The sequence below is a fragment of the Camelus ferus genome, chromosome 3, assembly GCF_009834535.1.
Source record: "Camelus ferus isolate YT-003-E chromosome 3, BCGSAC_Cfer_1.0, whole genome shotgun sequence".
Classification (NCBI taxonomy): Eukaryota; Metazoa; Chordata; class Mammalia; order Artiodactyla; family Camelidae; genus Camelus; species Camelus ferus.
The window spans coordinates 3864651-3872684 of NC_045698.1; the positions used below are offsets into that span (position 1 = coordinate 3864651).

General features: G+C 44.5%; 1 pseudogene; it reads left to right on the forward strand.

Moving 5' to 3' along the window:
• The first annotated feature begins 3654 nt into the window (after positions 1 to 3654).
• On the forward strand, positions 3655 to 4035 carry LOC102518286 (annotated as a pseudogene).
• Positions 4036 to 8034: the final 3999 nt, after the last annotated feature.

Here is an 8034-nt window from a genome sequence, read left to right on the forward strand (position 1 = left end):
GATAGTTCCTGAACACAGATCTCTGCTCAGCACTGCAGGGAACCCCACCTGCCTCCAGAAGTATGTGAGTAATCTTGGTCAGAAGGTGGACAAAGTGCATTAATTATTATTAATTATTCCCATTCTGCACCCCTCCCTGCACTCAAGCTATTTGCCACAGAATTTTGCATTTTCTCTCACTAAAGAGGCACAGTTTATTTCCTTTATTTTCTTACTCCTTCATTATGGTCATGCAGCTGCTTTGCCTGGTAGGATGTTGGCGGATGTGACGAGTGCAAGCAGTTGAAAACTGCGTGTGGATTCTACTTGGCTCTTGCCCAGCTGTCATCTCCAGGAAACACGCCCGGACCAGCCCATCAGAGGGCAAAGCACACGGAGCAGTGTGGAGTTGACCAGTTGTCCCTGCCAAAGCCCTGTCCATCGGCTGCCTTGCACTCCTTCCCTATAGTTGTGAGTGACCGCAGCCAAGGTCAGAAGAACTTTCCAGGTGAAGTTCTAATTCACTAACCCCAAAACTCAAGGGCTAACAAGTGCTTACTATTGTATGCTTCTGAATTCTCATGGGTGTTTGCCATGAAGCAGTATCGTGTCAACAGATAACAGGCAGAAGTACTGGTGATTCCCAATCTGAAGTCTGAGGAAGGCAGCCCTTATTGGAAGAGCACGTTTATTTATACCAGGATCAAGCAGAAGAAGTAAGCATTTGGAATTTTCAGAATTTATACTTCCCATCAAGACTCATAAGGTGTGTGAATCCTTCATGCTGGTCACTGTCTTTTTGCTCTGCCAAGGTTCATTTGCTGTCCTTCTCTGCTCAGCTCATACCCCTGTGAACTGCACTGCACAGCCTCCTTTTTTTCTGGAACTAGTTGACTTTGGTCAATGAGATTCTCTGGCAGATCTGAGGATAAAATAAGAGAAAGTTTAAGGTATGCCTTCTCCACTCCATCCCGTCTTTGGTGTCAGGGCTCGTAACATAGCTTCAGTCTTCTGTGATTACCTAGAGACTCCCACTCTATGATTCCATCTTTCTTTTCTTTTTTTAAAAATTTTTATTGATTTATAATCATTTTACAATGTTGTGTCAAATTCTAGTGTAGAGCACAATTTTTCAGTTATACATGAACAAATATATATTCATTGTCACGTTTTATTTCTCTGTGAGCTACCACAAGATCTTGTATATATTTCCCTGTGCTATATAGTATAATCTTGTTTATCTATTCCACATTTTGACTCGGATTTCAAAATGATTCCATCTTTCAATGAGCTCTGGCAAAAAAATTTCTTCCCCTAGTCCCTTCAGATCAAGAGATGGAAATGAATTCTCCTTGTCAGATTCTGACGGTCTTAGCAAACATCACCTGTTAGTTTGTTTAATCTGCCCACACCTCTGTAAAGAGTCCTTCCATTAGACTCTCTTTCTAAACCATTTCAGATGAATTCTATTTCCTGCCAGACTCTGATCAACACTCCCACTCCTAAAAAAGTGAATGCTGGGTGGCTAAAATTGTATCCTCTCTGTCACCCACTGTGCATAGCAGCCCCATCGTATTGCCATATTTTAATTTTCTGCATAGTACTCACAGGATACTTTTATTACATATTTGTTTATTATGTCTTTCACCCACAGAATGTAAAATCTTTGAGAATAAAGACTTACTCTGACTTTTCTAACCTGGTGGTCCCATTACCTAGAGAAATACCTGGTATGCAGTTGATATAATAAGACCTCAATAAATATCTCTTGAATGACATAAATAACTTTGTGGATACACATATAAAAGTAGTTTTTATGACTTCGAGTTGTAAGTTCTGGGACTCAGAGGGTCTAAACCCCACTGAAATATATAGACACGTAAATTCCCAATTATTAAGAGATTGCTTGAATATATATTTAAATAGTAATTTTTTTCAAGACCCTTTACCTGGCTCAAAATATTGATGTGTTGAAACTGATACAGTTAAAGATACTTCCCCTTTGAACTTGAGGCCAGTTTCTCTCATTACAGAATTCTGAAGTAGTGAAGCCAGCTCTATTTGGAGAGTCAAGCTTACTGGGAGAAACACATACTGTTAAAAAAAAATTTTGCATAGAAATGAAAGATCATACAATCTATTCCTGGAAAATTATTCTGCTGATTCTAAGGCTCAAAAACAGAATGAGAGAAGAAAGGTCAGTCATGTGGTTCCTGGTGAATCAGCCTGCCATGCAGGGCAGAAGGATGAAGCCATGTCACTGCCACCCAGAGGATAATGGTGGTTCTGGAGTCTCCGAATTGGGGTCAAAGGTAATTTTTATCTGAGGAGATAAACAAGCATGTAACGCCCTCCTTGACGGGTGCGTAGCAATTTGATTGAAAAATAAATATTATACAAATGCTATGTTTTCTAACTCTGACACTCAGTCAGTATCTCCTGATTAATGCTGACTGACCTGTTTCTCAGAGAATTCCATTTCAGAACATGACATTGCGCTGCAGGGAACATCTTGCCCTCGGAAACCCTTACTGATGAACAGACCGTCTGCTGTGTCATCAGTGGTTGCTCCTCTGTGGGTTCTCTGGTGTGTCCTGACCTAGGGTTTTGCAGGCTATTTATTATTTCTTTTCTGAGAAGCCCTATTTTAACACAAATCTTATACACAATCCAAAGGGGATCACATGAGCTTCCTTTCTGTATGGGGGTTCTCCCATGTCGAGTAACACTCCCTTTGTTGAGCGGTGTTGAGCCTTCTGCCTGGATGGGTAGCGCCGGCTCGTCCAGATTTGGTGGATTACCTGGTGGTTTCATTAGTTAGCCTCACACGGCCAAGATCTTACCTGCAGGGACGTCAGGCTTCCTGGAAGAGTCAATGTGTCCCGTTTCAGTCTTGGGAGAAGGAAGCAGCAGAACTGAAGGGAAAGCATCGACACAGGAAAGAGGAAACCCTCGGGCCTGATGGAGAGAAAGTGAGTCCTGCTGGGGAGCCAGGCCTGGGAGCTGGAACGCTTCTGCTGATCAGCGGGAGGCCCCCGTGCTGGAGCGGGGACACTGCATCCTTCCTGCCCCAGACGCCTCTGTCCAGATCCAGGCCTCCTGCCCTCCCACCTGGGGAATCTCCATGTCTCATCCATATCTTGCCCTTCATGACCCCTCCCCTGCTGAGTGTCCTCTGGGCCCCGGCTTCAGACGGTTTTCACATCTCCACCTCTTGCCTCTACCGTAGGTGAGTTAAACTGGAATAACAACACCCAGGTCACGTGGCCTGAAGAACTAGCGAGAACAACACACGCAAAGTGCCCTGTTGAAGGCAGAGTACATTTCACATACAGAATGTGCACGAGTGAGACCCTCTCTCCACAAGCCTCAGTTTCCTGTGTGTTACTACGAGACTTAACTTTACCCAGTGCTTCCAGTACACTGTTCATTTCTCTCTGTGTTTCAGGAGTACAAATACCTATCGAAAGAGTAAATAGATTAAGTGAAGTAATCCTCGTAGCGTTATGATGCAGCTGGTCTAACTTCATTCATCTTACAATGAATATGTTGTGGCACCGATAGGTTGACTCACTTCCCCGTGGTTACCCACCCAGAAGGGGAGAGAGCTGGATTTGAACCAGGCCTTCTGCTTTGAACAATTATGCTCATTTATTTCATGACAATGGCACCACTATGGGCATGCAGGTGGTGGTGGGCAGGACCTTCTCCCAGGCCCTGCTGCAGGAGTCTGAGCTGGCAGGGCAGCAGCTGACACCTGGGGCCACGCTGGACACCAGTCTGCAGCCGCCTCCAACCTCTCTGGCCGCAGCTTCCGGGAGGCACAGCAGATTTTTAGAGTCTCCAAGCTGGGCCCCGAGGAGGTCCAGAAGAGCTGTGAACACCTGTTCAAAGTGAACGATAAATCCTTGGTGACTCCTTCTACCTGCAGTCAAAGGTGGTCAGAGCAAAGGAGCTTGATGGGGGCTCAGAATCCAGGCCCACGAGGACAGAGAAAAAGATGCCCCAAACAGGACCGCTCAGCTCCTCCCACTCCACCCTGCCCACCACTTCTGATTTATAGCTCAGCAGTAAATGTCTTTTCCCTGCCACATGGGCAAAAGGCTTCAGAGTCACTTCTGGGACTTCCTTTGCCCTAAAATCCCAGTAAGAGTATTATGAAGTCTCCTTCTGATGCCCTGACCCATTGTCATGCCGAAATAAATTTCTGAGCTCAAGAAGGAGCAGTCCCTGCCTGGGGAACCACATTAACAAACTGAAAATTAGATATCAGAATGTTTATAGCAGATTTGTGCTGAACAGACAAAAACTGGAAGTAGTGTGTGTGACCATCAGTAGAAGAAGGAAACACAAATACCATGACATCCACACAGCGGAACTATACTCTCGTACTGTGGAATTATACTCAGCGAAAAAGGGAACAAGCTATTAACACATTGATTGCGAACAACAGGATGTGGAGTGAAAAAAGTCTTAGCCAAAAGTCCACGCTATGTGACATTCTGCAGCGGGCAAAACAATCTGTGGGAGGAGAAATCAGAATAGTGGCGCACCTGCGGGAACGCAGGCGAGGACTGACTGAGAGGCAACATTAGGGCTTTCTGGGGTGACTGGCTGTGTTCTGGGTCTTGATGGGGGGGTGGGGTTAGAGAGGTGTCACACACTTACTGAAACTCAGTGAGTGTACACCTAAGGCATGTACATTTCATCATGGGTCAGATTTACATAAAAGCATGCATGCAAGTATTGAGTTAATCCTACAGATGCTGACATTTTTAACGGAAAGTGTGATGTCTGCAAAATGTTTTGAAATGCATTAAAGAGAAAATAGTTTGATGGATGGAGGGAGGGAGGGACTTGATGACTGTGTGAAAAAGTAGGTAAAGTAAGCGTTAATGGTGGAACCTAGGTGATGAGTGGATGGGCATTCATGACAGAAGCCAGTCCATTTTGCTGTCTGTTTGAAAATTTTTGTAATAAAATGCTGGGGAAAAAGGAGATCCCACAGCAATCTTCTTTCACTGCTTTTGAGACTTTTGAGATTTCTCTTTAATTCTCTTTAATCCCCCATGCAGAATGCCTATGGCATGAGAGTAGTCATAGGTGAGTGTTTCTCACAGTGTGGCCGGGAATCCACCCTGAGACCTTGAGGGACCTGGCAAGGTCAAAACCATTTCCATAATAACACTAAGATGTTACTTGCTTTTAAAAAACTCATTCTTTCATGAGTGTGCAATGGAAATGTTTAGATTTGTGGCATCTCAGTAGATTAAATCCAGAAGCAGCTCGAGAAGCCAGCTGACTTCTATTAAGTGAGACAATAAAAAAAAAATTGTAAAAATGTAAAACGATTCCATCTTCTCCCTAATTTGTGGTTGTTTTGGAAAATATAGTTATTTTTGACAGCAATATGTATGTTAACATGTTATGGTTTTACTTTGCCATTTTAAACTACATGAATAAATATTTTATAAAGGTCACAGTTTTACTAATATTGTAAATAACAATTCTTAGCAGCAGAAGTTAAAATCCAGATCGTGTTAATCACGAGGATTTCCTCAGCAAAGTTTACATTAGTTTTATTCGCACAGTTGGAGGTAGGGAGCCCTCAGTACGTGTTAAGGGAGCAAGATATCCTGAGAGCAGAAAGCTTGAACATCTCTGTGATTCATGAAGGTCAGGAGGGCCTGTGGCAGCCTCCTCCATTCTAGCATCGCATTCCTTGACCTCTCTGGGAAGTGAGATTCCGACGGTACCAACCTCACTTGGATGGGAGAGGACCAAAGGGCTGGCAGTCCTTGGAGATGCCGAGTATTAGAGGGGTATTTGCAAAAAACAAAGCAAAGCTCAGTGTTCATATTATTTGCACATACATTTTCCCTCTTCTCACGGATCACAGCCTCCCCGAGGAAGGGAGATACATCTTCACACTTTCATCTTTGCATCCCCACTGGAGGGAGCCGTCACACGATACCCCGCAGGCCTGCAAGTCAGATAAAGGCGGACAGACGTGATGATTTCCCTCCCCACGTGCCCCAGGGCCAGGCACAGAAGCAGCTCTTCAACAAGTATTTACAGAGTGAATTAACACATACATACATTAATACAATGGCCCCCATTTTATCTAATAGGAAGTTGAGAACTATAAAAAATTCTCCAGGGGACTTACTTTGTTACGTTCACGTGTGCAGGTATTAAACAGAGCCATGCTTGAAACAACGCGTCTAAAAGGGACCCTAAGGAAACTTCTTAATAAAGAAAGAAGAGTGACTTCCAGTTAGGATGCCAAGTGTTTTTAAGTAAATAGATGCTTCTAGACACTTGAAGGTGCTTGAAAACAGTGTTCATCTTAGCATTCTGAGTATTTGCTTGAAATATTATTTCTCCTACAAGTTTCTCTAATAGGTACTCTTCAAATGAAGTGCAAAATTAACTTTAAGTTCTAGCTCTGGCTCGACTGTTAAGTTCAGGATAGGAGTCAGTTGCCATCGTGGAAGACAGAGTCCTCATGTACGCACTTGGCATGGAGATAATTTGCCCAAGTGACCACGAACATGCTGGAAGAAGCCACAACTGTCAGTAAGCACTGATATTGCAAAGAAAAGGCTCTGTTCCTTGGGCTGTCTCACCCAGAACCAGAACCAGAACTGGAACCGATGCCTCAGGGTCCTTCACAATATAGAAAACTGGGAAAGGGGAGGGAGAAACTAGGGGACACAGCTTCACGTCTGATTCCAGCTCTGCGAGAGAAATTTTGCAGGAGAAGTTTGATGGTTAAAATACAGCTGGTTTCCAATCACTACAGTTTGGAATTGCCTATTACAATGCTCATGCTATGATGGCAAATCTGCTAAGAACTTTTAATTCTAGAAAAAGCTGACAAAAATAAATTATGGACAGAGTATGCATTGATACAAATCGCCTTCATTTACTGCACATTAATTTCAAAATGAACAGACATCTAAGAAAGCAAAGTCTTTCAGGTCTGTCTCCTGACACAATTATTTGAGTTGATGGAACTTCGATGGAACCACCGTAATGAGTGCTGGGCCCGCACAGAAACGGTCCTGGTGAAGAGCCCATAAGCACCAGCCCGTCAATGCTGCTGACACTGGTTTCCACGGCAGAGGCTTCCTGCTTACTGTGCTCAGAGCTGCTTTTAGGTGCCTGAGACCCGCTGTGTGCTGCCATATGCTTCTAGTTCTCTCCGCTCTGTTAGGTGGGACTCAATGTCCGAAAGTCTTCCTGGAGAAGGATGTCCTACGTTCACGTTATTCTAAGTCTGGCCCAAGAACTCTGCTCTTTGCCTCTTGCTTTCTCTCTTAGTTGAATGTCCTCCAGTACGTCCAGGAACCCTTCTGCTTATTTCGAGTCCTTTGTTCGTTTGTTATTGAGATCATTATTGTGCTAAAAAATTTCAGCATAGGGTAGTTTGGACTCTTAGATCAAGTGGGTCTCCGAGATGAGCTTTGCCAGCCTTCTGTGCACGGCCACCCCATCCCACCACCTGCGTCCACTGCAGCCTGGTCTTCTACGCTGGTGCACCCATCTCTTCTCCAACACTTGTCACCTCCCCAGGTACTGCCAGGCATCTGCTCACTCCTCTTCAGCAGAGCCAAGGTTAAGCTGGTAAAAATTAATCCCTGCCTCAGAGGAGACATTACCAGCGTGGAGCAGAGGGGAGGACGCGTCGCTACTCCTGCTCCCCTGAGTCTCCTGCTTGCGTTCTCACAGAGCTCCTGAACTCTGCCCCCAGCCTGGCTCCTAGATCTTGTCTTCCACCTAGTTTTTGACCAGACCCTTGTCTTGACCCCAGTTGGTTCTGCATGTGATCTCACCTGATCCTGACTTCTGACTTTTTCTAATCTATTTCTAGCTTCCACGAAGTCTCCCCACCCCCCAATCTTCCCTGGACTCTTTGCCTTGATGCTCTAATGCCGGCCTCTCTTGTTTCATTTTATTCCCTTAGTGACACATCACTGTGAGCTCTGTGGGTTCCCCTTTTCCTTCTGAACTGCCTTAAAATTAAAGGAGGAAATAAGTTCCTAGAACATA